Source organism: Arvicanthis niloticus, chromosome 8 (assembly GCF_011762505.2).
Source record: "Arvicanthis niloticus isolate mArvNil1 chromosome 8, mArvNil1.pat.X, whole genome shotgun sequence".
Lineage (NCBI taxonomy): Eukaryota > Metazoa > Chordata > Mammalia > Rodentia > Muridae > Arvicanthis > Arvicanthis niloticus.
In genome coordinates this window covers 61217480-61244476 of record NC_047665.1, presented here as the reverse complement: position 1 = coordinate 61244476, position 26997 = coordinate 61217480, and the positions used below count along the sequence as shown (strand labels likewise).

The following is a 26997-nucleotide window of genomic DNA, read 5'->3' as shown; positions in this document are numbered from 1 at the left end:
AGTTGTGAGCTGCCACGTGGGTGCTGGGAATTGAACTCAGGTCCTCTGCAAAGAGCAATAAGTGAGACCACTGAGCCATCCTTCCAGCCCCCAAATCAAAATTATTAACTGTGAAATTAATTAATTAATTCAGACACAATACCAAAAACACAGCCATGGCTCTTGGGTATAGAGTCGGGAATAATTAGTAAACTTATATTTGAACACATGTTAAAAATATCATACTGAGCCAGGCAGTAGTGGTACACGCCTTTAATCCAGCACTTGGGAGACAGAGGCAGGCGGATTTCTGAGTTTGAGGCCAGCCTGGTCTACAGTGAGTTCCAGGACAGCCAGGGCTATTCAGAAAAACTCTGTCTCGAAAAGAAAAAAAATATACTGAAATGTTTAAGTTCGACCAATCTCCAAGGACCCAGAGGAAGCAGGGATCCCAGGTGCTCTAACTTGGGCAGTATCCTGCCTGAGCTTGAGCACTGAGCAGATCTTGGGTGGCAGCTCTGACCCCAATCTCCAAGAACCCAGAGGAAGCAGGGATCCCAGGCACTCTAATGCAGGTAGTATCTTAGGTAAGCAGACAGCAAGGCCCGCCCCAAACAAGGAGTAACTGGGACCCACAAGGACCCAGGAAGTCACTCCCGGACTAGAACACTGGTTCCTTCCTGTCTGGGCCAGAGCACTGAGCAGATCTTGGGTGGCAGCTCTGCCCCCAATCTCTAAGAACCCAGAAGAAGCTGGGATCCCAAGTGCTCTAACTCAGGCAGTATCCTGTGTGAGCTTGAGCACTGAGCAGATTTTGGGCCCCAGCACTTACCCCAGTAGTTACACCCACCCCACAAATTCTGATACAACCAAGAAAATAGGAAAGACAGGCTCCAGTCAGTGACAGTGCAGGTAGCACTAAGGAGATACAGATGGCAAAAGGCAAGCGCAAGAACATAAGCATCAGCAACCCAGGGTACCATTAGAACCTAGTTCTCCCACACAAGGAAGTCCTAAATTCCCCATATCACTAGGAAATCAAGATTCAGATTTAAAATCATTTCTAATGATGATGATAGAGGACTTCAAGAAGGACATAAATAACACTCTCAAAGAATTTGAGGAGAAGACAGGTAAACAGGTAGAAGCCCTTAAAGTGGAAACACAAAAATCCCTTAAAGAATTACAAGAGAACACAACCAAACAGGTGAAGGAATTGAACAAAACCATGTAGGACATAAAAATGGAAGTAGAAACAATCAAGAAATCACAAAGGGAGACTACCCTGGAGATAGAAAACCTAAAAAAGAAATCAGGTGTCATAGACACAAGCATCACCAACAGAATACAAGAGACAGAAGAGAGAATCTCAGGTGCAGAAGATATCATAGAAAATATTGACACAACTGTCAAAGAAAATGCAAAATGCAAAAAGTTCTTAACACAAAATATCCAGGAAATTCAGGACACAATGAGAAGAACAAACCTAAGGATAATAGGTATAGATGAGAGTGAAGATTCCCAACTTAAAGGGCCAATAAATATCTTCAACAAAATTATAGAAGAAAACTTCCCTAATCAAAAGAATGAGATGCCCATAAACATACAAGAAGCCTATAGAACGCCAAATAGACTAGACCAGAAAAGAAATACCTCCCATCACATAATAATCAAAACACCAAGTGCACAAAACAAAGAAAGAATATTAAATGCAGTAAGGGAGAAAGGCCAAGTAACATATAAAGGCAGACCTATCAGAATTACACCAGACTTCTCACCAGATACTATAAAAGCTAGAAGATGCTGGACAGATGTCATACATACCCTAAGAGAACACAAATGCCAGCCCAGGATACTATACCCAGCAAAACTCTCAATTACTATAGATGGAGAAACCAAGATATTCCACGACAAAACCAAATTTTCACAATATCTTTCCACAAACCCAGCATTACAAAGAATAATAGCAGGAAAGCTCCAATACAAGGAGGGAAATTACACCCTAGAAAGAGCAAGAAAGTAACCCTCTTCCAACAAATCCAAAAGAAGATAGCCACACAAAGATAACTTCACCTCTAATAACAAAAATAACAGGAGACAACAATCACTGTTCCTTAATATCTCTTAACATTAATGGACTCAATTCCCAAATTAAAAGACATAGACTAATGGACTGGATACATAAACAGGACCCAGCATTTTACTGCATATAGGAAACTCACCTCAGTACAAAGACAGACTCTACCTTAGAGTAAAAGGCTGGAAAACAATTTTTCAAGCAAATGGTCCTAAGAAACAAGCTGGAGTAGCCACTCTAAAATCCCCAGCCTGAGAACACAAAAGGAGGGACTCATGGCTCCATCTGTATAGGTAGTTGAGGGTGGCCTTGCCAGGCATAAGTGGAAGTGGACAGCCTTGGTACCTTAAAGTTTGGATTCCCTAGCGTTGGGGAATTGCAAGAGCAGGGAGGTAGGAATGAGAGGATGGTGGGAGCACACCCTCATAGTAATTGGAGGAGGAAAGATGGGGTAAGGGGTTAGGCATCAGTAGAAGTAGAGGGCCTTGGTGCCTGAAAGATTGGATTCCCTAGTGTTGAGGAATTTGAGAACAGGGAGGCGAAAATGGGAGGATGGTGGGAGCACACCTTCATAGAAACACCCAGAATTATGTGGATTAGACATGATAGAGGCAGGCCGCCAGAAGACTAGATTCCAGAATTCAAACAAACAATTGTCTTGATACTAAAATTTGTTTTGAGAATTGTATATTGCAGAATACATAGCCTTGGTGTATCTACTCATCAGGCAAGCTGAGCAGACCTGCTCAAACCTCTGATGTCCTGGAATTCCAGCTGGATGCAGTGAAGACACAGTGTCAGAGGCTTATCAATTTATTATTCCCTCAACCCCTCTTCTAATATCTCAATTCCCATATCAGCTTGAAGAAGTTAATGAAGAGTCGGTGCCCCTATTCCCTGGGCTTGGGGACTGAGGTGGTTAATATTGGGCTGTCTTTCTAGGGAAAAGTAGTGGTTTTGTTGGAACAGGGAGGATTAGCTAGGATTTATTGCATAGCCATAACTTACTGATAGAAATATGTATAATTGTTATTAAGATGAAGTTATAATCTCTTAAATGGTACAAAATTTACTTTGATTTCAAATTTAAGGTTTTTATTGGTACAAGCTTCTTATAAATATCAAAGTGAGATGAATATTGTTACTATCATAGGCATTGTGCCTGTATAACACATTTAGGAATACAAGGCTTAGACCCAGTCCTTCTTTAACTTTTTTTAACTTATTTGAGATGGTTAGCCTGTGAGTTAAGGGCCTATAGCAAATTCATGGCTTTGAGTTTATTGTTAGGGAGTTTTCTATATTTTCTTTAGAAATAGCTGAGAGGAGTTAACAGACAACAGCCCAGATAGCCTTACATGGATAGTTGGGTTTCAAAACATCAGAAATCCACAGAATTGACATTACAAACATTTCTGTATTAATGTTCATTTTGATTAGAGACCTGTCTGCTCCTGACAGCTTCCTGTCTTGGATTCTAAGAAGAAATTGGACATCTTTGGAGTTATTTCAATTGTGGTGAGACAGTCACTAGGCAAGAATTGCCTCTTTCCATCTACAGACAAAATACTGTCCAGAAAAGGACACACTTGCAGAATAGTTGACTGATTATATCTGCCAAGACAGAGTAATCAGCCCTTAATAATTCTGCATCACTAGGTCTGTCAGATGATCCTGGGCCAGAAGGCTGAAGATCGGATGCTCCAACATTCTGTAATATAGGGACTGTCCAGGTGTCCAGTGGTCTCTACAAATTGGCTATGTTTTAGAAGCTATGCTGTGTGCTTCCCATAATTTCAGTTAACTCAGTCATTCTGGATTTCTGATGGGGTTGAAAACTTATAGTCTCATAGCCAATCCTTGCTATTTACTTTAAGAGAAAACATTTGAGAGGATGGTTTTCAGCTGACATTCATCCTAAAGCCAAGAAAAAAAAAAGCCAGGCTCAGAACTAAGTCTTTTATTTAGGAGAGATGGCAGAGGTTCTGCTTAGTCAACAAAATGATGGACTGGGTATTAAGTCTATCTTGCACCTTACTGACATAAATTGGTATAGTTATGCTCTAACTGTATTTTGAGAGAAAAGTTTTATTTTAACAGGAAGGGTGATATGTAGGAGGAGCTAAGGTGGGAGGAGTACAGAGAGGAGGAGTAAGGAGAGGAGGAGGAGAAGGAGAGGAAGAGCTAGGTGATGAGAGAGAAAGAGAGAGGGGGGCCAGACATGGAGGCGGATATTCACATGTCTCCGCCAGTCAAAGATAGTTGATATATATAGATTGGGTATTGGGTTACACTTCTGATTGATACTGAGCATTACCAAACTTATAAAGCCTTTGGTTGACATTAAAAAAAAATTGTATAAAAGCAAAAAGGAGAAGAGGAAATGAGATAGGGGTTTTCTAGGGAGGGGAAATGGGGAAAGGGGATGGCATCTGAAATGTAAATAAAGTATCCAATAAAAAAATTTAAAAAAATGTTTAAGTTCTAGAGAGTGAAGCAAATAGAACGCTGGTCTACAGTAAGGACCAGAATATAACCACATGAGAAAGGTGCGTCCAGGAACCTTCGGTGATGAAATGCTTCAAACACAATGGGTTCTAGAAGCTTCTTGAAAAAGCAATTGAATGAAAGGCCTGGGGAATTGTGTCTCACTTTTCCTTCAGAGAGCACAATATCTCTGTGAGTAATGTCATCAGGACAAAGAACCGATGAGGTAATCTACCTATTGTGACACAAGGGATCAGAAGTGCATAAGGTACACAAAGAAAGGCTTATCGGGTGTTCTGCAGTGAACACAACACAGTGAAGCAACGGTCAAACCCTATGAGCATGGGGACCAATGCCTAGAAAGAAGAGCCAATGACTTCAGCCACCTGAGTCGCTCTTGGCTAAGCCTGACACATTCTGGAGTGTGCAGTAGAGTCACCATAGCAGGCTTAGAGCCAACCTTTGCAAGGTTTGCTTGCTCTGTAATCCCAGCTGCTCAGGGCACTGACATGGGAAGACGGCCTGATCAAGGTCAACTTAAAGCAGCATGGCTAACCCTTATTGTTCCTTGCCTGGCGTCTGAGAGCTTGCTGTTTGGAAGGGCTCCCACTACCCTAACTGAAAAGAGTGACTCACTCTGCCTAAGCCATTCAGGCAAACTCTATGGTTTATGCCCAGCACCTGCTTCCCTTTGGGAGCCTGGAATTTTAGTACTCGCCAAGCAAATGTGTCTATATGGGTGAATAAAGAAGCCAATGTGAAAGCATCCTTGCCAAACATCCTTGAGACGTCATTTGACACATGCTATCACAGTTCCTTATTGGGATGCAGTCTGTGATACAGTCAGCCTCCTGGCCCTCTCTTTCCTTCCTCTCTCAGGTTGTTTCTGTGAGGTACAGTGATGCAAATGTAAGCAAAATAATATCCTAACCACAAGCAATCTAAGGGGAAGGTTCACCAAATCAGGCTTTCCTAGAAGACACAGAGCCAAGAGAGGCCAAGAAACAAGGCCCAAACTCGTGGCTGTTTGGAGAGGCCAGTGTTACGAGACAGCAAGTGAGCTCTGAATCTGTGTTCTTGTTTCTCCATCCTCCCCATTGTCTTCATTTAGCAAACACATAGCACACACCAGCATTCTAGATAATCACATAAAACACAAACAATGTGCTCCTGGTCCAGGCAAATTCTACACAACTGCTCCAAAATTCCATGTCAGCTTCTGCTTCCCTGACCTCATTTGATCTCTCTTGTTGACAAAATTAACCAATTGAGGGGAAGAAGTTATGCAAAAGCCTTGGCCTTTTGTTTGAAGAAGCAAGCACTTAAGAATATCAAACCCTTCAGTCTGAAGATAAATTTGCCATGTTACTGGAGCACGAAATGGGTGGGGAGGGGCAGAAAGAAAACTAATCCGGTTCTGGTAATGAAGTTCTATGGGCTGCTGGCACTAGGTAGTGATGCTGTGTGCTAGCCTATTACCAGGGGAAAAGCAGTCATGGAAATAAAGTAAGAAAGGCTTTGAGCTAGAAGTCCCAGGTCTCCATGCTGCCTTGATATCTAGATCAATACACACAAAGGTGGCCACGGTGGCGAGGTGAGCTAAACAGAAAGCTGACTCAGCACCTGCTGGGTGCTTCACTGGCTTTTTCATGCCTGTGTTACAGGTGAGCCCTCTGCCACATGCCCAGGATGTATCTAGCCAAACGAATGAGCTATGTGCATGTCCTCTATTCTTTGCACCAGGCACAAGACTTTCCTGTAGGGTCTCCCTGGCTGTGTAATGGCTCCTATCACTAAATCTGCACTACCGTGGGAGTAGCCAGCTGGAACTGGCTTCAAGGGAGAGGCAAGCATGAGGCAGACTAAGAAAGATGAAACACAAATGAAGAGAGACTAAAAGTCATCTAGGGATGAGTGAGGCAAGTACTAGAACCCTAGCAGCCTTCATTCATTCATTCATTCATTCCCACTTCCTGCTTGGGAAGGAAAGCAACAAGCCTTAATTTCAAGGTAATACCCTGATGGATTTGCCAATGACATACAAACAGACAACAGACACACAAGCCTCAGACTCACCCGATTGGTAACTAAAAAGGTTTTAGACTCAAACCTCAGATCCCCACCCCCATCACAAGTTCTGACCCATCTCTGTGGGCTAATATCACTCCCTATCATCATCAAAAACAGAGAGGACCTTCCAGAGAAACACTTGCCACCATCTCCACAGAGCCCACACAATCCAGAGTCACCATTCCAGATCCATCTGGATCCCTTTGCCCAAGGTATAACAATAGCAGAACAAAAGGTGGCATCAGTGCATTGGGTTGTTCTTCCCCAGGTATGACCTGACTCCAGAACCCAGGACACAGCTGAATGGGAAGTCACAGCACAATAATGTCAGAGGCAGGAGCCAGCAGAGATTGCCAAAACGCCCTCTAATCTTCTGTGGAAGTGAGTAAATCCTAAGATAGACTAGGAAGATGCTGGCCTCTAGCCATCAATCCTAGCTTCCCCAGGGAGTCCCTTGAGGGAAAGAGCAAAGAGAGAAAAAAGTCAGACTTGGTCACTGGGACAAGAGGAGAGACCTTATTAAGGCAGATGATGGATGTCTCCAGTCCCATGGACCAGGCCTGACAGATCCCAAGCCAGCTCCTCGGTGGTTAGGTGGGCATTCTGAAGGTCCATACTCAGTTTTATCCAGCATTAGTGAACATCAGAAGAAGTGAGGGGGTCATTTGTTACCTCCTGGTAGTGTGCTTACCCGACTCCCAGGAAGGAGTATGCCCAGCACTCTCTCTCCCCTATCCCACTAATCCCCTGCTTCTCTCCATTGCTACCTCAGCTTCTGCCTCTGCCCACCTCTGGGCCCACTTGCACACCACAGCTCCCATCCAGCAACAGAGCAGCCTCACACACAGTAAGGAAGGCGAGGGGAGTCTGTTTCCATGCCTGCCTTCAATCAGCAGGAGCCAGGGCACAGCTGCTAGCAGCCCCAGGATCCGGGGACCAGATGTAGAGCTGCGGTGTGTTCTGACTAACTCTCCCAAAAAACACCCTCTACCATTTCATTTGCCTTATTGTTTAAAACTTTCTTCCTTTCCCAACTTTGATCATAAAGCAATAAGAACAAGGTGGAGAGAGCACATACATTTAAAAAAAAAAAAAAAAGAAACTTCAGCTAATCTAATGTATTTCTTTGAGGATTTAAAAAGATATATATTTAAAACTGTTTATCATTTGATTATATCAAAACTTCCAAAGAATTTCTGCAGGTCCATCTGATCCTTGGGATGGGGGACCTGGGGCCAGTGCCTGAGAAGAAGTATAGTGCCATTTACTGTCTCTCATGTTCTGGTTTTCTCATTGGCTAAACAAGGAACACTGCCCCCTGCTCAGACCATACCATGTGACCCATGACTTATTCTTAGTGAAATCTAGATATGAAAGACACCAGATTCCTTTCTAGCTCAGAAAAGTACCCCAGTGTGACTTGTCATCCTGGAGGGAAGATGACAACCCTTCAGGTACACACTGGCCACATTCCTTCACTGACTGATGCCTTTTTCCACAGAGAGTGCTGAGACTAACTCTGGTGGCATCGGCTATACGGTGGCATTAGCTAATTTCCTTGTTATGGTAAGGTACCTGATAAGAGCACCTTGAGGAAGGAAAGGCGTGTATTGGCTCATGGTTTTAAAGTTGCTGTCCATTGTGGTGGCAAATGCAGGGAAGAAGGGTGTGAGGCCACTGGTCACCCTGTCTGCAAGCACAAGGTAGAGAGAGAGGAAACCTGCTCCTCAGTTCACTTTCTGCTCTGCTCTTTTTAATTTAGTCCCAGACTCTACTTAGCTCACTCGACGGATGGCACTACCCACACTCAAGGTGGACCCTCCTTCTTTATTTAAATCTCTCTGAATAAACCCTCAGACACAACTAGAGTATATGGTGATTCCAAAGCCAGTCAAGTTGACAATGAAGACTAACCACCCAGTCACAAATCCCCAAAGGGTGGTGACGTGGTTTGAATATGCTTGGCCCATAGGAAGTGGCACTATTAGAAGGTACGACCTTGCTGGAGTATGTGTGTTACTGTAGGGGTGGGCTTTGAGATCTTATGCTCAAGCTCCACCCAGTGTGGAAGAGATCCTTTTCCTGGCTGCCTGATGAAGAGTCTCCATCTGACTGCCTTCAAATCAAGATGTAGAACATCGCCTCCTCCAGCACCATGTCTGCCTGGATACTTCCATGCTTGCAAACATGATGATAAGGGACTGAACCTCTGAAACTGTAAGCCAGCCCCAATGAAATATTTTCTTTTATAAGAGTTACCCTGACCATGGTGTCTCTTCACAGCAATGAAAACCCTAACTAAGACAGGTAGGTCCTGCCTAGAGTCAACTATCTAAGAGATAATTGTAAGACAGAGAACGTGCGTGTGTGTGTGTGTGTGTGTGTGTGTGTGTGTGTGTGTGTGTGTGTGTGTGTGTGTTTTCATCATTATATCAGGCAATGAAAATGAAGTAAAGGAATTCATTAGGCTAGAAGAAGAGGAGGAGGAGGAAGGGGGAAGGAAGAAGAAGAGGAGGAGAAGGAAGAGGAGGAATGAAGAAGAGAAGAAAAGAAAAAGGAAGCAAACAGGATAGGATACAGGACAGAAGAGGAACCACACCACCACAGCACTGGGACATTACTCTTTATTTTTATAAAATTCTTTTTTGAACTGATGCATAAATTGCATGAGACATATTATTGTGCATATGAACTATACATGCTAAGTAACTATACATACTAATGGGATAGCACCCTGGTTAATCTCCACCCTCTTAGATCTGTCTTCCACCATCCATCCTGCCTTGGGAGATTAAGCCTGGAAGATGGTATTGTGCTGGTTTCTCTGGCTTTGAGACAGCTAGTGGTAGGATTTCCAAAGAGCAGTGAACTATAGAATGATGGAGTGGCCTTCCCTGTGTGTTCTTTGCTTCCATGCATGGGTCCAGCAACACCTCTCCCTGCCCTAGGCCCTCTGGAAAACCATTCTGTCTCAGCTAGAGAGCTTACCAAGTTCCTCTCTGTCCTGGAGGTGGTCCTAGTCTTTGGGCAGCTGCATAACTCTGGTCTGTTCCTTTAACTCTATTGCATTAGTTCATTTTGCACTGCTGTAACAAAACTCCCACACAACAACTAGTGGGCAGGTTAGTTTAGGCTGTTTCAAAGGCGGGCACCCAGCATGGTGGGGAAGGCATGGTGGAGAGGTTCAGTCCACAGAAGCCTGACCGTATAGTACGAGCTCTTCCCATCACTGCAGATCAGGGAGGAAGCAGAGAATGTCAGTTCAAACCCAAGTAACCTACTTCTGATAACTAGGCCCCACCTCCTAAAGGTTCTATAAACCCCCAAAACAGTACCACTAGCTAGGAAATAAATATTCAAAATATGAGCAGATGGGACACATTTCTGATTCTGCCACAATACTTACCTCTGGCTCTATAACCTGTTCGTCCATCAGTCATGTCACCTCACCTATCGTCGTGAGTTCACTTTCCTCCTGAGTCTCCTGTAACACCAGAAACTGAACTGTCCTCAGAAAACCTCCACAGCAAGATCAAAGCACCCTGAACAAGGAAGCCCTGAGCAAGGGGAGGTACTTTCTTGGAGCCAGGCTCAATTCCATGTCAGACCTAACTGTTCCATGCTTTGAAGATGTTTTATTAAGGAGAATTCATTGCAGTGCTCAAATAATAATAGCTGATCGTGAACAGTGTACAGAGGAAATAGTAAAATAATACCAGGACCAGCTAAAGTTGGCTAATGTTTAAAAGGTGACATGTGCCTGGCAGTGGGCTGCTTGCTGGAATAATCACAGTGAGCTTGAATTATTTAATAGCAGAATAGGAATTTTATAGTCCCATTGTGTATATATACCACGATGTCTCTTTATCCATTCCTCTGTCTGTTCAATAAATCTTTATCAAGCATCTAAGATTCCAAAAGCACTAAATTACCCTCAGAACCCAGTGACCAAGGCATTGTGTTTGTCTTCAGATTAGAATCTAGTTGGGTAGAAAAAAAAAACAAGTAAGGAATTAACTGTGATTAAAAGACACACAGAGCTGGGAAGAGAGCTGGGAGACAAGGGTGTGGGGGGAGCCTTACCAGGTGCTGGGTAAGAAAGCAGGCTTCCTGGATAAAATGAAGTCAAAGATGGGGACCTGGGAAAGTGGCATGCTCAGGGAAGTGACTGTCCTGCAAGCATGAGGACACAAGCTTGGGTCCCAAGCACCCACATAAAAAGGCAGTGTGGCAGCATGCATGTAACTCCAATGTTGGGCAAGGCAGAGACCCAGAAGCTAGGTGTCAAGTCCACCTAGGCAGATTGATGAGTTTTCGGTTCAGGAAGAGACCCTACCCCAAGGAATAAGCAGGTGAGTGATAACGAAGACAAGCACCATCAACCTCTGCCCTCCACATATGCTCACATTCATAAACCACACACATGCAACATACACACATACACGCACACAAGCTCGTGCATGTGCACACATAAACATACATGCACTCGTGCACACACACATACAAATAGCCACACGCACATGTGCACACACACTTGCATGTGCACACACAAACACACATACATTCCCAGGCATGCACGCACGCACACACACACACACACACACACACACACACTCATGCACACTCTAGCCAAGAAGAAGAGATAGAGGGTCAGACTGAAAAAGATGAACTAGTGTGTGCAAGAGCTAAGAATAACAAAATCACAAACCTGCTCAATCCATTCAATACGTTCAATGTGGCTAAGAAATGTCACATGGAGGTTGGGGTGCAGTGAGACATCATTAAAACACTCATTAGTCGGAAGACCACACAGAGGTCAAGAGACTCTTACCAGAAATGTTTAGGAATATAAGTGTCTCAAATTGCAGACTTTTTCAGATATTGGAATCTTTATGTATGCCTTGGAGGTAGAAGGCTCAAGTCTAACCATGAAATTCAAGCATGTGTCACATACCTCCTAGCCAGAAAGTAACATTATAGAATGTTTTTTTTTTATTGTGCCTGTGATTTTGCTTCTACCTGTCATATGAGATCAGGTATGGAATTTTATGGCATCATGTCAGCACTCCAAGAATTTGAGAATTTGGAACACTTTGTATTTCAGATCTTAAGATTAAGTCTACTCAAACTGCAGCTAGGACATGTTTAAGAATGACCTGTCCTGTAATCATAGTACTCCAGATACTGAGGCAGGAGGATCATGAAATCAAAGCTAGCTTAGGCTACCTATGGAGTATGGCCTTAGCAAGAGCCTTTCTCAAATAGTCAGGAGCTACTGTTCAGGAGTTAAGTTTCTAGTATCCACAGGCAATGCAAAACCATCTTTAACTCTAGCTCCTGGGCAAACTGACACCTCTGGTGTATGCAGACACCTGCATTCATGCGCACATACCTATACAAAGAAATAAACACACACACACACACACACACACACACACACTTAACACTAAAATAATTACTTCCATTAAAAAAATAAATGAAAAGAAAGAGAACAGGTAGAAGCCCAAGTATTTACTAGATTTCAGACTTGGGCAGCTGGAGGAGACTGTGAGAACCATTCAGAGATGGAGATGGAGGACGTAGGAGAGAATCACATTGGGATGGAGGAGCCACGGATGAAGGGATCTCTTTGAGATATCATTGGCATAGTTACCTAGAGATGTGCAGGGACATGTGGAGAAGTATAGCCCAGGAAGGGATGGTAGGAAATGGGAAGGTAGAACTGCCCATAGACACCATCACTCAAGTGCCCATTGGATTTGGTAATGGTTAGTACACTGAAAAGTCCCCACAGGAGCTTGGGGTACAGCTGCAGAAAGAGGCTGGAGGGGAAGACGTAAGGATGGTGTCCCTGAAAGATATATCCCAACCATCTGGGTGACTCTGAACAAGATAGGACAGGTCACGGTAAGGGAAGACACTGGGCATCCTGAGCAAAAACCAACAGCTATTTGGACACCAGCAGAAGACTTTGCTCACCTCAGATACCTAGCATTTAAGGTATTTTCTTTGATTGTTGACACAGCAGAAACCAAAACCACTAATAAACAAGCAACCAATAGCCAGGCAAAGGCATTCATAGTAGTCTGAATAATGGTGGAGAAAAAGGTTACTATTATCTGAACCAAAGACACACCATCAGTGCATTCAGCAGCTCCCATCTGCATAAAAGAGGACCTGATTGTCACCATCAATACACCAGAGGTGCTGTGTGCCTAGACAGTCTAGCAACTTGCCACGGGATTTATTTGTCATAAAGTACAATGCAAAGGCCCTTTCCTTGTGCTACAGTTAGCCAGTCACACTCACCATATTGGATTAGAGCCATGGGCGGTACACAAGAAAACAACTCAAGTCCCAGAAATCCAGAGGAGGCAGCAGACAGGGCTTCTGTTGCCTCCATTTCTCCGTGTCCTTAAAACAGCTGTGCACTTGCTTCAGCAGCGCAAATACTAAAATTGGAACGACAAAGAGATCAGCATGGCCCCTGCAAACTTGTGAAGCATTCCAGATTTTAACCAGAAGGAGGAGTATGCTCGTGGAAGAAGAGATGCAAGGAGAGGTGAGAGAGCCAACCAGGCAAGAGGAAGGGAAAGGGGGAAGACAAAATAGTGCCTGTTCCTCTATGCTGAATCTAGATTTAACTACATACATACATACATACATACATACATTCAATAACATGTATATATATGTGGCAATAATAAAACCTGTTATTTTGTACACTAACTTAAATCTTCTATGCATGGAAAATATAGAAAAAGCGCCCTTTGTGATAAAGGGAAAGGATACCTTAGCTCTCTGTAGGAAATAGTTTATAAACGTGAAGAGTTCCAGTGATAGCAGGTCCTCATGGTCAGCTTGACTGGACCTAGACTAGGAGATACCTCTAGTTTTGGGGGTTTTTTTTTTTTTAAGACTTATTTTTATTTTGCATGTGGAGGTGGTTTGCCTCTGTGTGCGAGTGCACGAATGCGTTTGTATGTGTGTGAGTGTGCGTGTGCGTGTCTGCAGAGGTCAGAAGAGTGCACTGGACTCCCTGGAACTGGAGTTGCAGACAGCTGTGAGCTGCCATATGGGTGCCGGGAATCAAACACAGGTCCTCTGCAAGGGCATTAAGTGCTCTTACCTGCTAACCCCTCTCTCCAGCTCTAAGAACACGCCTCTAGATATGTCTAGGAGGGTGTTACCAAAGTGGTTTAACTGAAGAGGGAGGAGCACCCGGGAGGTGGGCAGCTCCATCACATAGGCTGGGGTCCTGGGCTGAATGAAAGAGAAGGAGAAAATAAACGGAGTACAGCATTTGTCTCGATCTGCTTCCTGCCTGTGAACACACGTGGCCAGCTGCCTCAACTTCCTGTCACCCTCAAACCACAAGTCCAGATCAACCTCTCCTTCCTTCTTTCCTGAAGTTACTTTTATCAGGTATTTTAGCGCAACCGGAAGAAAAGTGACTAACGTACACTTTTAAACTTAATAATTTTACAATGAAAAAAAATGAGCCCATGCTTCTTAGATATAAGCAAAAGTTCTTTGTACATGAATAACCCCTCCCAGAACATAATCTTCTTTAAAGAGAGACCACACTGCTATAGAGTTCCCCGGGCCAGAATACTATTTCCCATTATCTAAAACAGTGGTTTCTCAATGTATGGGTCACGGTCTCTTTGTGGAGGGGGATCAAAAACCCTTTCATGAGGGTCGCCTGTCAGATATCCTGTGTATCAGATATTTACAATGCATAACAGTAGCAAACTAGCAGTTATGAAGTTGCAATGAAATCATTTTATGGATGAGAAGCCACAGCATTAGGAGGGTTGGGAACCACTGATGTATAAGGTGTCTTTTGGAGGAAGCGTGCTTCTCTTTTATGTCTCCGGTTGGTTCCAGCTGCAAGCTGAAGCTTGAAAATCCAGCATCTGCTCACACCCAGAGTACCCTGTCCCTTGTCACACCTGCCATTAGGAGGTAACCCTCATGGATGTGGGGCCACTTCAATCACAGCTACTGAGTTCTTTTTCTCGGTCCTTGTGTAATTACTCCATTACCAATGCATGCTGAATCAAACTAGACTAACCGGAGAAAGGCACACAACTAAACTCCTTACTAAGATCAGTTACCAAGAGATCTCCATGCACACTCCCAGCACCTGCTGGCTGCCAAACTAAAAAGAGAATTTTCATAGGTACATCTATCACATAACAATAGAAAATTGTGCCCCCAAAGCCTGGCCTTCATGGGATATTAGGAAATCAAAGGAAAGTAACAGGAAATTCTCTAAAGAGACTCTGGGGACTAAGGAGTAGTAGCTAAGACTAAGTAGCTCAGAGATACGGTGTACTTGGTGTGCATAAGGCCCTGGGATCTCCAGCAGACACAACTTTAAAACAGTCCTGGGCTGGAGATGTAGTTCAGTCAGTATAGTGGCTGCCCAGCATGCATGAAGCCCTGATTCAATCTCCAGCACCTGATTAACCAGGTGTGGGGGTACACGCCTCGTATCCTGCTACTTAAGGACAAAGAGTTGGAGGTCATCCTTGATTATATAGCAAGTTCAAGACCAGCTTAGACTACACAAAAGCCAGTCTCAAAACTGACAGACAGACCAGGTAAAATGGCCTGGCATTTCACAAAGGACAGTACCAGAAGGTAGGCACACAAAGCCAGTGGCATGGTACTGGTGTCACTCGGTTCTACCATTAGAGAAATGTCTGGGTTGTGAGCTCCGTGCACTCACAGCAGAGCACCCTGGATCTCCTCTGCCCACAAATCCGTGAGAGTTACTGATAGAAATTTCACTCTTGCTCTGGAGTTCTCTGAGCGAAGCATGAGCTGGGTCAAGCTTGAGGGAAAGAAACATCTTTATCCCTGGAAGGAAGCCAAATACTATCGAGCCCAGCTCCCTGACCCAACACACTCACCTTATAGATTCATAAGTGGGCTTCATTTAGCTCCTCCTCCTTCCTAAGGTCCAGAAATCAGAGATTCTATAATATGACCTTTAGGGCCCCACAACAGTAGGAAGGACATCACTGGATAGCAGAAATCAGCATGGCCATCTCAGCTAATGGAAGTGAGAGTGAGTTCATGGTACACACGACAGTGTATCTGTGTATCTCACGTGTTTGTGGGCAGGCCCAGAGTATTCCGTTGTCAGTACACGGAGCACACAACCCAGGCATCTCTTAGCTAACAAAAGAACCAAGTTTAACCAGTTCTCCAGCAGCCTGTCTCCTCTTCATCTGAAAGCCAGAGTACCTGACCCTTCAGTTGTCCCAGATACTGGTGTAGACCCAGAGGACAGATGGCAACTCTTAGAGAAGACTAAGACATCCGATGCTTCATAGGTGGAAGCTGGAGTCATTTTGCAGCAGGGTAGTTAATACATTTGTTGTTCCCCTGAAACCTTTTGTCTCCCCAGAGAGACACAAGCTATTAGGAATCCTCAGAAATTCCAAGACTTCTAGGGTGTTACATACTTGTTGAAAATTCCAAATACATATGTGTGTATATATGCATATGTATGTATGTGTGTGTACACACACATACAACAACAACAACATGTACCAAAAAGCTCCAAGAAAAACAAGGTTAATTAAGCTAGTAAACCTTTGTCACCTCAAGTCTGTACCAAGGCAGAAAACCCACTGCCAACAATGTCCTATAGACCAAGGGGGAAAAAACATACTTCATGAAATAATAGCAAATACGGTTGAAAGTGGACCATCCATTGAGCACCGTCTGAAAAGGACTCTTATGTGATGCCTCCCTGACCCCAATCGCTGAAATACCATCTTTTCAAAAGTTGCATCGACGTGATTTTCAACTAAGCCTGAAAAAAGTTATCTGTTCAATTCTTCACTGCTGAGTGAGAAGTTTTATGGAGTTCAGTGTGATCGAAATCACTATGAAAGGAAGACATATCTCGACTTGCGTCCCGGCAAAGCAGCTCTGGCGGTCATTGCTAATACAGAGAGAAGCTCATAATAACACTCCAAATATCTACATTAAAATTCCTCAGAAACAGAAAAGACAGTTTTTCCAGTCTCAAGATTTTCTGCAACCAAAGAATAATAAAGGCTCTATTTTTGCTTTGTGGCATGTCTGTGTTTTCTCTTTTGATTAAAACTGAATCGTTTTCTGGCTGCATTGAGAATCCACCAAGGCCCACTGGGGAGTCAGCTGTCGGTTCAGTGCTCTGTGCACTGGGAAAATCATGGGTCTGACTCACTCCTAATGTGTGCCCTGCCTGCTGTCAATAAAAACGGTGGAAAAGTCAGGAAACAGGATTTGGCTCTGGGCATCTAGTGGATTTTCCCGTTTTTCATAGTAACTTGGAAAACATTGCTGCCCAACATTGGAAAATGTTACGGCCTGTCAGCCACAGGTACAGGGATAACCTGTTTCTATTCTTGAACCTGCCAAGTGGCCTCAGGCTACAAACATCACTTTATTGAATTTGGTTTTCTCCAGCTTGTCTTTTATTTATTAAAAAAATAATAATAATTAATAAGAAAGGAGGTAGAGCCAGGTATTCATGAGATTGTGCCTGTCAAGTATTAAGGAAACTAGATTAAAGGGCCGGAGTCTTAGCTCAGTCAGAGAAGTGTTGCCATGCAAATATGATGTGCTGGGTTCAACACAAGAACTCACATAAAAAAGCTGGGTGTGGTGACTTGCACTTGTACTGTGAACACTGACGGGGCAGGAACAGATGAGTTCCTGGTACTTGCTGTCTAGCCAGCCTGACCTAAGTGACAAGCTCTAGGCCCATGAGAGATCCTGTCTTAGAAAAAGGATGTGTGTGTGATGCTGAGGACCAGGCCCGAGGTTAACATCGGGCTTCCCTCCCTATGCATGGGTACATACATTCACACGGCAGGTGGAGGTAGGTTAAAACCATTAAAGCTGAGTTTACACCTCTTCTCAGAGTTTTACAAAATGGCGGCGCTGCAAATAGATGACCTCTTGCTATCTTTTTAAATTTAGGCCAGAGGGAGATGGTGAGGTTTAGTTAATCTAGAAAAACAGGCACAGAGAAGCAGGCAGCTGTTCCAGATGAGCCATCTGCAACCACATCACATGCTCAGGTATAGCCTTCAGCTCCAATAACCCTGTGGAATAGTCTCCAGCCAGTGTAAACCATCATCCCTTAACTCTTATCATATGGAGATTTGGGAGTCCAGGAGAGGTACAATTCCCCAGGCTTTTCTAAATGGAATAATCAAGTATCTTCTAGTCCATTCTTAGTTAATTTTATAATTTCAAAAGACTTCAACTTATACAAATATGGTGAAAAAAAAATAAGGCTACTCACTGGAAGTTGTAATGGGATAAAGACGTTCATACATCACTACAGTGGAAAGTACTGTTCAGAAAACCCAGGCCCCCATTTGACAGATGAGGAAAGATGATCCAAGAACTCAAGTAATTTGTTCCACAACTAAATAATAATTCAGAACTAAGCAGTTTAACTCGGGAGCTCCCAAAATATTGTGCAGGGTCACATGACTTCAGCAGCCACAGGCATCTCCAGCACTGGACAGCTTAAGGAGACACCTCCACACCATTGGTCACACCCCAGAGGAGGCTCATTTCTGATGAAACCTCTAAGGCAAGCCTCTGGGAGCAAAGGGGACTCTCTGAAGCCAGGGCTGCTGAGCTAATGAGGACAACAAAAAAATCTGAAAGGACAGGCCTCTAAAGGCAAAGCGGACACAGGCAAAGTAGCTTCGCTCACACTGAAAACTGTGTTACACCAAGTGTGGGAAATTCTAGTTCTCTCCTCTGCCCAGCGTCGGTCAGAACCATCCCCCTGGAGCCCACTAAGACCCTGGCTTATGATAGTTCTTGTCTGTGGACAAAGTCCTTCCCCTTTCCTGACTCCCACAATGCACCAGGGGGATTAGAACACATGGATGGCTGGTCCCTAAGATGCACATTACATAACACACTCCATTCAGACCACTCATGAACAAAAGCCTCCAGCACAGGTGGAGTCACCCTGCCCCCTCTTCTCTGAGTGGCACTCACTACCATTTTCTAAACTTTCTGTGCAACCAGCAATCAAGACAGGAAAAACAAGCAAAGTCTTACACACTGACAAAATGCTGACTTGTCTATTCTATTAATAATACAGAATCTCAGCAAACGCACATGGCAGAGCCTGAATAACCGCGCAGAAAGTTCAGTCCAAGCCAAGCATTTCTATCTGAATTGACCTTTCCAAAAACCTCTCCATTAACATAGTTAATAGTGAGTTATATGTTTTGAAAATGGATGAGCCGTTGGCCAGGGCTTACCCTGTATTTCCTAAAAGAAAACGGTGTGAATACAAAGAATAATTAATGCAGATGATAACCAATTTTAAATGCTGCCTTTTATTCTGTTATATTTGACTATACGTTGTACACAAGTATTAGCATATGAATATTCACATACCAATGAGTACTCCTGCCTCACGGTCACCTGACTGTCTTTTAAAGAAGACAAAAATAAAGGCTGGAGAGATGGCTCAGAGGTTAAGAGCACTGGCTGTTTTTCCAGAGGATCTGGGTTCAACTCCCAGCACCCACATGGTGGCTCACAACTGTCTGTAACTCCAGCATCAGCTCCAACACCCTCACACAGATGTACATGCAGGAAAAAGAGCAATTCACATAAAATGAACAAATCGCTTTTCTAAAAGAAGACAAAAGTAATCATGACTGTAACCTGCTTCAAACAAGTAGTTTTCAGATTGTAACTTTAGAATAATAATGCAAAATATATTTAAAGAGCCTTTAAAATATGATGGACAGGTAACACATAGAGGAAATCTTCAGAAAGTATTTATGCATACAAATAGTTTTTCACTACCATTATCATCCAAGATTTTAAAGGAAACGGCTAGTTGATACACTAAGTAGCTCGCTTTGGAAAGAAAACTCACATGGACTATAAATAATATTAATATAGAGGAAAAGCTTTGAGGAATATGGTACCAATATTCTTGAAAGAGGACATTAATATACTGAGAAAAAGCCATATTAAAACGGGAAGGGGAATCTAAACCCATGGGCAGGTAGCAACTCCAGCTCAGAAAGAAAACAGATTATCAAGGGGTTGGGGCAGAGAATATCAAACAGGATTAAGTATAGAAATTCCAAATGACTGTTTTGTGAAATCTTTTGAATAAAGAAACTGAGTCTCCATAATGTGTTCCTTTATGTTGAACTTCAGAGAAGTCTAAACAACTTCAAATAAAACTATGTCTATGCAGGCAAAGCCAACTGGTGATTTAAAGCAATCCATCATTCAACTGAGGAAGGCAGAAGGCTGGGCCACGATGACTAAGAGGGTTTTTCATGGAAACTATCCAAGTTCAGATTAATGAGAAACAGTTGCTGCATTTCCTTCAGGACTTGGCCTAGAAAGTTCTAAGATGATGAAGAATGCCCAGTACAACCCTTCCAGAGAGATGCCTACAACTGGGCACTTGAGTTACACTTAGTCAAACAGCAAGTCAAAATGGCAAAATACTCAAAAACTGAGAAATATTTATGCAAAATACACCTCAGTCTGAGTATGAAGTAAGAAGACTCCGCAGCTAAGATCCAGGTCCTAAACTCAAGCCGGGCTGAGGAAAGAGCCCCATCAGTAATGTGCTTGCCTTGCAAGAATGAGGATCTAGGCTTGATCCAAGAACACTTGGGATTTTCAAAGGGAGGAAGCCAAGCATAGCAATGCATGCTGTAATTCTAGTGCTGTCGAGCTGGGGAGTGAAAGACCATGGATCCCTGGGGTTCACCACCTGTCAGTCTAGCCTGGTTGGCAAGCTCCTGGCCAGTAAGAGACCCTGCTTCATGAAACGAAGCTCTCGGGGAAAGAGATCTAAGCTTCTCCTCTAGCCTACACACACATAAACACATATTCACATGTGTGCCCACACACACATAAACACACATTCACGTGTGTGCCCACACACACATAAATACACATGCATGTGTGGACCCACACACATGCACATGTGCACTTGCACACATACACAAACACACAGAAGTCAAGCCAGGATCCCAGTGGTCAGTTCTCCCGCCACGGATTCTGAAATTACAGGCAAGAAAGATTATTTCAAAAATAGAACATGACAGCCAACAGACTTAGTATCCACGGGGCACTGGAGTCTCCACACTGTAAGGCATGGCACTTTGCAAATCAGAAAGTTTGCAACAGTTAACAAAAAATAAACCAGGAAAGCCTTAGCCAAATGTTTACTACCTTCCCTCTCTGTATCTCTACTTTAAAGAGAAAGGATTTCTACTTTTTTAATTAAAATAACTACACATTTACTAGATTATGAATTTTCAAAAGCTGGAAAACTTTCCCCAAAAGAATCTTGGAACTGAATTAGTTGCCAACCGTAATTTATTTTCATTTTATTACATTTTATTTGTATAGGTACATACATACCCATGTGTGTGCACACTTGTACATGTGTGTGTATGTATATATGAACACAACTGCACATGTGTTTATATGAATGTCACAGCATGTATGTGGAGTTCTGAGGGTAAGTCTGTGAAGCCAGGTCTCACCTTGCATCATGTGGGTCCCAGGAATCAAACTCAGATTGTCAAGCTTGACAGCAAGCAACACTGAGCCACCTTGCCAGCCCTCCACGCTAATGTTTTATAAAGTAAAGGTCAGTACATCCAAACTAGCATATACTCATATCTTTCCACTAGAGAGTCTGATGGTGGTGGCTAAGAGAAAGGGGGGAATATTTCCCACTTAATAATTTAAACTTCTAAGAACCATTCTCATCCCGATGCAGACCAGTGAAACCTGGTGGTAATTAGGATGATACCATGAACCACTCTCAGAGCCCGGGCCTCACACCAGGATGGCGACATCTCCTAGAATGTATTAGAAATGTAGATTCTCAAGTTCCCAGCTACTATAAAGCCAGAGCTTAGCAATGTTTTAACAGGTCTTCCATGTGTGCCCAGCACAGGATCATCCTGAAAACCACTTCAATAAAGCATATGATCCCGTAACTCAGAAAAAAGTTCAGAGAACCTGATTTCAAGACTGGTGGGCACAGGCTCCTTATCACAACCTCTAAATTTACAATTGTTTTTTTTTTTTCAAACAAAATGTGGGAAAAAAATATATATATGCTATTTTTTATATAAATAGCATAATTATATATATGGTAAGATATATATATATACATATATATGTATATATATATGGTAAAATACATGGTAACAATGAAATAGAGTATTTAAATTCAATACTATTCTGAATCCAGTACTTCAGGATATATAAACAGCAGCAAATGGCTAGCAGCTTCTCAGAATCACATTCCAATGTCCTGTTCATCATTATCATCACTACAAATCATCAGTAACAGCATCATTACCACCATCAGCACCAACAGCATCATTACCATCAGCACCAGAATGCGTCACCAACAGCTTCATAATCATCACCATTATCACATCACCACCATCACGATCTTACACATCATCACCATCTTATACACCATCATCCCATCCCATCCCATCCCACACATCACCACCCTCACACACCAACAGCACCGTGCAATCACTGTCACTGCAATCACCATCATGTACCATGTCATCGTTATTGCCATCCCACCACATGTCATCATCACCATCACATGGCATCAGTAGCAGCATACCATCATTACATCATCATCATTACCGCCGCCATCACACACCACCACCGCCCCATCGCCATCACCACCATCACCACCACCGTTATCATGTGATATTTACACCACTTACAAGAGGAGAAAGAGGCTGGATTTGGATAGAATGGTCCATTTCGCCCAGACCCACACTGAGGCTCTCAGGCTCCCAGAACCTATTCTTAAGAACCCAACCCAAGGTTGGAAAGGACAGGTTCACAGGTTCTCAGGTTCATCGTGTGTTAAGTATAGAAAGAGGCAGCTGGAGGATGCTGGACGGTATTCACAAACTCTTTCCAGGGAGCGAGGGAACCCAGGAGGCCCAAAAGCAGACTAGCAAGTGATTCATCAAAAAGAAAGAAGACAGGGCCAAACGCCCCCACGTTACCACGGCTTGTTTTGTTAGTCTTACCTCAGGTGTCTGCTACAATGTATGAATGGTTTTATTTTTCATAGACACTCATTCTGCTTTGCTTTCTCGAGTGCCTATCAAGAGGGCTGGCTGGGGAGTAGGCAGTGGCTGGCTTCCCTTCTGCTATCCCTACCCAGAGCTCCTCTGGCTCTCAGCTCACACTGCAGGTGGGGTCCCAGGAAACAGAAGACAGAATGGAACATGTCTGTGTGGTTAGGGACCCCGTTCTCTTCACGCCTCTGCCCATTTGTCACCTGGGACACCAACCCAGTCTGACAGACTCCAACTGCAATCAAGAATAAGCCGACGAGAGCCAGCAACAGATGTTCTACCCTCTGTTTTAGAGTCAGTATTTGGATTTCTAACATGGTAACTATTATCAACAAGATGATTATAAGCAGCCAGGTAGCATAGCACCAGAAATGCATTTATAACATAGTTCTATTGACAAATCCAAAGTCAGGAGCTAGAGGTAAGATGATTGTGAGTTCAAGACCAGCTTGAGCTTCTTATCAAACTCTGTCTCCAATACACTAGTTCTGGGGATGTTACTTGGTCAAAAAGCATTTGCTTGGCACGAGTGAGGCCGTACGTCCCATCCCTACCCAGCCCTTCACACACACACACACACACACACACACACTGGTAGCATCTCAGTTGTCTCATTATAGGGCTTGACAGACACTCCTGCTATCACCTACCTCTGCTGGGTAAACTACATACATAACCAGAGCTTTGTGCCCGTGGCGATAGTACTGAGTACTGTGATAAAACAGCACTCAGGTGTCTCCTTCAGAGCTGCATAAAATGGGAATTGTAACATGGATTCACTTTATGTGCATATAAGCGCTAAAGTGCAATCTTAATGTTGGTTTTTTTTGTTGTTGTTGTTGTTTTTTTAACTAAAGCCAGAAATTTCTGAGTTTGGGTTCTTGGCCCTCTGCCAGTGCTCAGATAGGCTGTGGAGCAAGCAAACGAAACAGGGAAGACTAGAGCTAAGGACAGAGTTCCACGGAAGAGGAAAAGTGTATGCTTTGCTTGGGAGAGGCCCTGGGTTCCATCTCTAGCACCATTAAGAAAGGGAGAGCAAACAAGTGGGGGTGTGACTCCACTAGAACTTGCCTTCCATACACAAAGCCCTGGGAACAATCTCGGACACCATATAAACTGGGTGGGGTGGTACAGACCTGTACTGGCAACACTCAGGAGGTGGGGGAGGCTGAGGATCAGGAGTTCAAGGTGGCCTGCAGCTATATAGGGAGTTGGCGGTTAGCCTGGGCTACATGAGACCCCAACTCAAAAGCAAACAAATAATAATAACTAACGAGGCTAACAGAAGCCATCTTGTCCTGGGTCACTTGTCACCCCGATCAGCTCGAACACTTTCTGAGCCAACATTTAGTGAGATGACGTCATAGAAGCCTAGGAAAAAGGCTCGCAGCTTTAAAAATGGATGAAGCTGAATAGATTTTTTTGAGTACCCGTTACAATGTGGAACTGGATCTGCAAAGACAGGAAGGGACAGGCTCACCGGGCACATTCTAGAAATGTCACAGATATGCAAAGGACACCACAACAAATCATTAGACTGCTGCCTTGGGCAATTAGTACAGATCCAAGAAGACCAAGAGCCTGAAAACAAAATCTGCAGAAACTAGCTGGATATAATCAATAAAAGAAAGTGAAATGAAGCATATGTTTCAAAATTAAACTGAGCCTCTGGCTGGGGGTAGAGCTCGGTGAGAAGAGCCCAGCATATGCAAGACTCTGGGTTTGATCCCCAATAATGGGAGTTAGGGGGAACCTGAGTCTCAGCTAAGCTCAGTTCTTTCCCAAGGTACTGAATCACTCTGGCTCTAGTCATGACATTGAATGTATGTTACTGTAATTAAGAGAGAACCAACAACTGTTGCCAAACACATTTATGTCTGCCTGCCTGCCTGTCTGTCTGCCTGTCTGTCTGTCTGTAGCCACTTGATCCTATTGGCTGTGAGCTCCTTAGAAGCAAACAATGAAAACCATTATCAAGTCACTTTCCCCAGAGTAGCCCTCCACAGAGATGTTTTGTTTCCCAGATGTTGCAGTCCTAAGATTCAATTACTCCAAGAGGACAGACCTAACCCTGAGTAGACTTGGGAGTAAATCGGGAGAACGTTGAGCTTCTGCACGACTGACTCCCCTTTAAGCCCCTTTGGGAAAGGAGACAGTGCAAACTGCCCAAGTCCTTGAAGTTCTGCCCCTGCCCCATAACATCTTGCCTGTTCACCAAGGATGACCTCAACTTAAAGACATACAGATATACCCTCAAGAAGGTGTACTTAAACACACACTCCAGGAAATGACATTTTCCACGATCTCCTTCAAAACTGTAAAGTCAATCAGTTGAGAAATATGTATCAGCAATATGGTACACTAGTTAACTTACTGAATATTCTGGCAATACAGCGAGAAAATCTAAAGTATTCAACAAGATTTTTCAGGAACACAGATGAAATGTTGTCTATCTGTGTGATGGAATATTTTTCAACCACAGAAAGAGAGTTCTGATACATTCAATCACTCAGAGACTATGTGCTTCAGAGACTATGTGCTATCAGTGAAAAAATCCAGACCCAAAGCAGCAAATTCTACATGATTCCATTTAGGATGTACCTAAAATGAGCAAATCCATAGAAACAAGGAGTAGATTGGGGTGGGGGTAGGAAGATGGCTTTGCAGGCAAAAGCATTTGCTGCACACGTCTGGCAGTCAAGTTTGCTTCCCAAGCCCTCAGGATGTCGTATGCATATCCTCCATATGCCCAGAACTCCAGGAAGATGGGGTTCAGAGATGAGGTTCAAACAGAAGCCGTCGTGTGAAGTATGCCCCTGGGTCAGAAACAGCAAGGCAAATTCTACCTCACTGGTTAACCACCTCAATTAGGTGGAAGGAGAAAACCAACCCTCCAAGGTAGGCCTCAGACTTCCACAGGAACACACACACACACACACACACACAAACACTAATATATAAGACACAGACATACACACAAAATAATACATAAATAACACACAGACACACACACAAAATAATACATAAATAACAGAGACACACACAATAATACATTAATAACATACACTAATACATAAATAACACACACAGACACACCCACAATAATATATAAATATTTTTAAAAGTAAACATATTTCGAATAGCACAAAAGGCTTCCTGACCAGTCACCCAATCAAATCCTGTTCTCCTTCCTTCCTCCTTAGCACCTACTACAGCATTTACCACACAAGGCTACTGAGCAATTCATGCACATTCGCACAGCTCAGTTCGTGTTTGTCCTCCACCTGAGACCAAAGGCTTCATGGTCTACAGGAGTGAGTCCATTCACCTGATTCTACCTAGAACCTGCTTAAGGAGAAGTTGAAGGCATCACTGGAACGAGGAAACAGCCATGGAAAGGGTAAGCAAAGGCTGGAAAATATGATAGCCAAGTTCCCTGCAGCACTGGGGGGGGGGGGGGGGAGGCTCTGCTGACACTCCCTCCCCTGGCTTGGCAAATTTCCAGCAGATTTTAAGCCACGACATGATGTGATCTTATGTCTTGTTCTGTTTATAGACAGTGGTTTCAAAACTGCTCTGTAGCCGAAGCTAAAGGGTGACCTTGAATTCCTGATCCTTCTTCATCTACCTCCCAGATGCTGGGATTACTGCCATGAACCACCATGCCAACTCTTCTTGTTCTTTAACGTCACGCTGAAGACTGAGACAAGGTTTTACGAATCCTAGCCAGGCACTCTACCGGCTACATCTTGTGTGCACATTAGCTCTGTCCTTCATCCCTGGTTGACCCCTCCTGCATCACCAGCCATGGTCCCACATCCCACAATGCCTTGGGGCACTTTTCTCTCCTTCGGTGGAAACAATACTATCCGCCCCCACCCCCATTTTTTTTTTTTTAAATCAGGCTCAGATCCCACCTTTCACTGGGCTGATAAAGCAAAAAAAGTGTTAAGATTTCTGGCTAGGAACTTGGGAGATAAGAGAAGCAGAATAGTGGGAGAGGAATACGACTTTCCATCTGAGAGAAAGCTGAAAGGACCACAGGCTGAGGGCAGGGAACAATAAACAGACAGGTGAGAGATACTGGGGAGGTGTGAGGTAGAATATGGAGGACCCCTAGAAAAGGAAATCCCCTGAGAAAGAAAGGAAAGGTCAGTGGTTTGGAGAGTTGAAGTTGTGATGAGCCACTTTGGCTGACTTCGATGTTCCATGTCAAGAAGAAGTAGG

The 26997-nt window shown here is 43.6% G+C and overlaps 1 protein-coding gene and 1 pseudogene across 3 annotated transcripts in view; one reads left to right on the top strand and one right to left on the bottom strand.

Moving 5' to 3' along the window:
- The window catches only part of Camk1d (calcium/calmodulin dependent protein kinase ID), a 390665-nt gene that overhangs the window by 315029 nt on the left and 48639 nt on the right, over positions 1-26997 (bottom strand). The window lies entirely within an intron of this gene.
- Positions 13042-13130, top strand: LOC117714505 (U6 spliceosomal RNA; annotated as a pseudogene).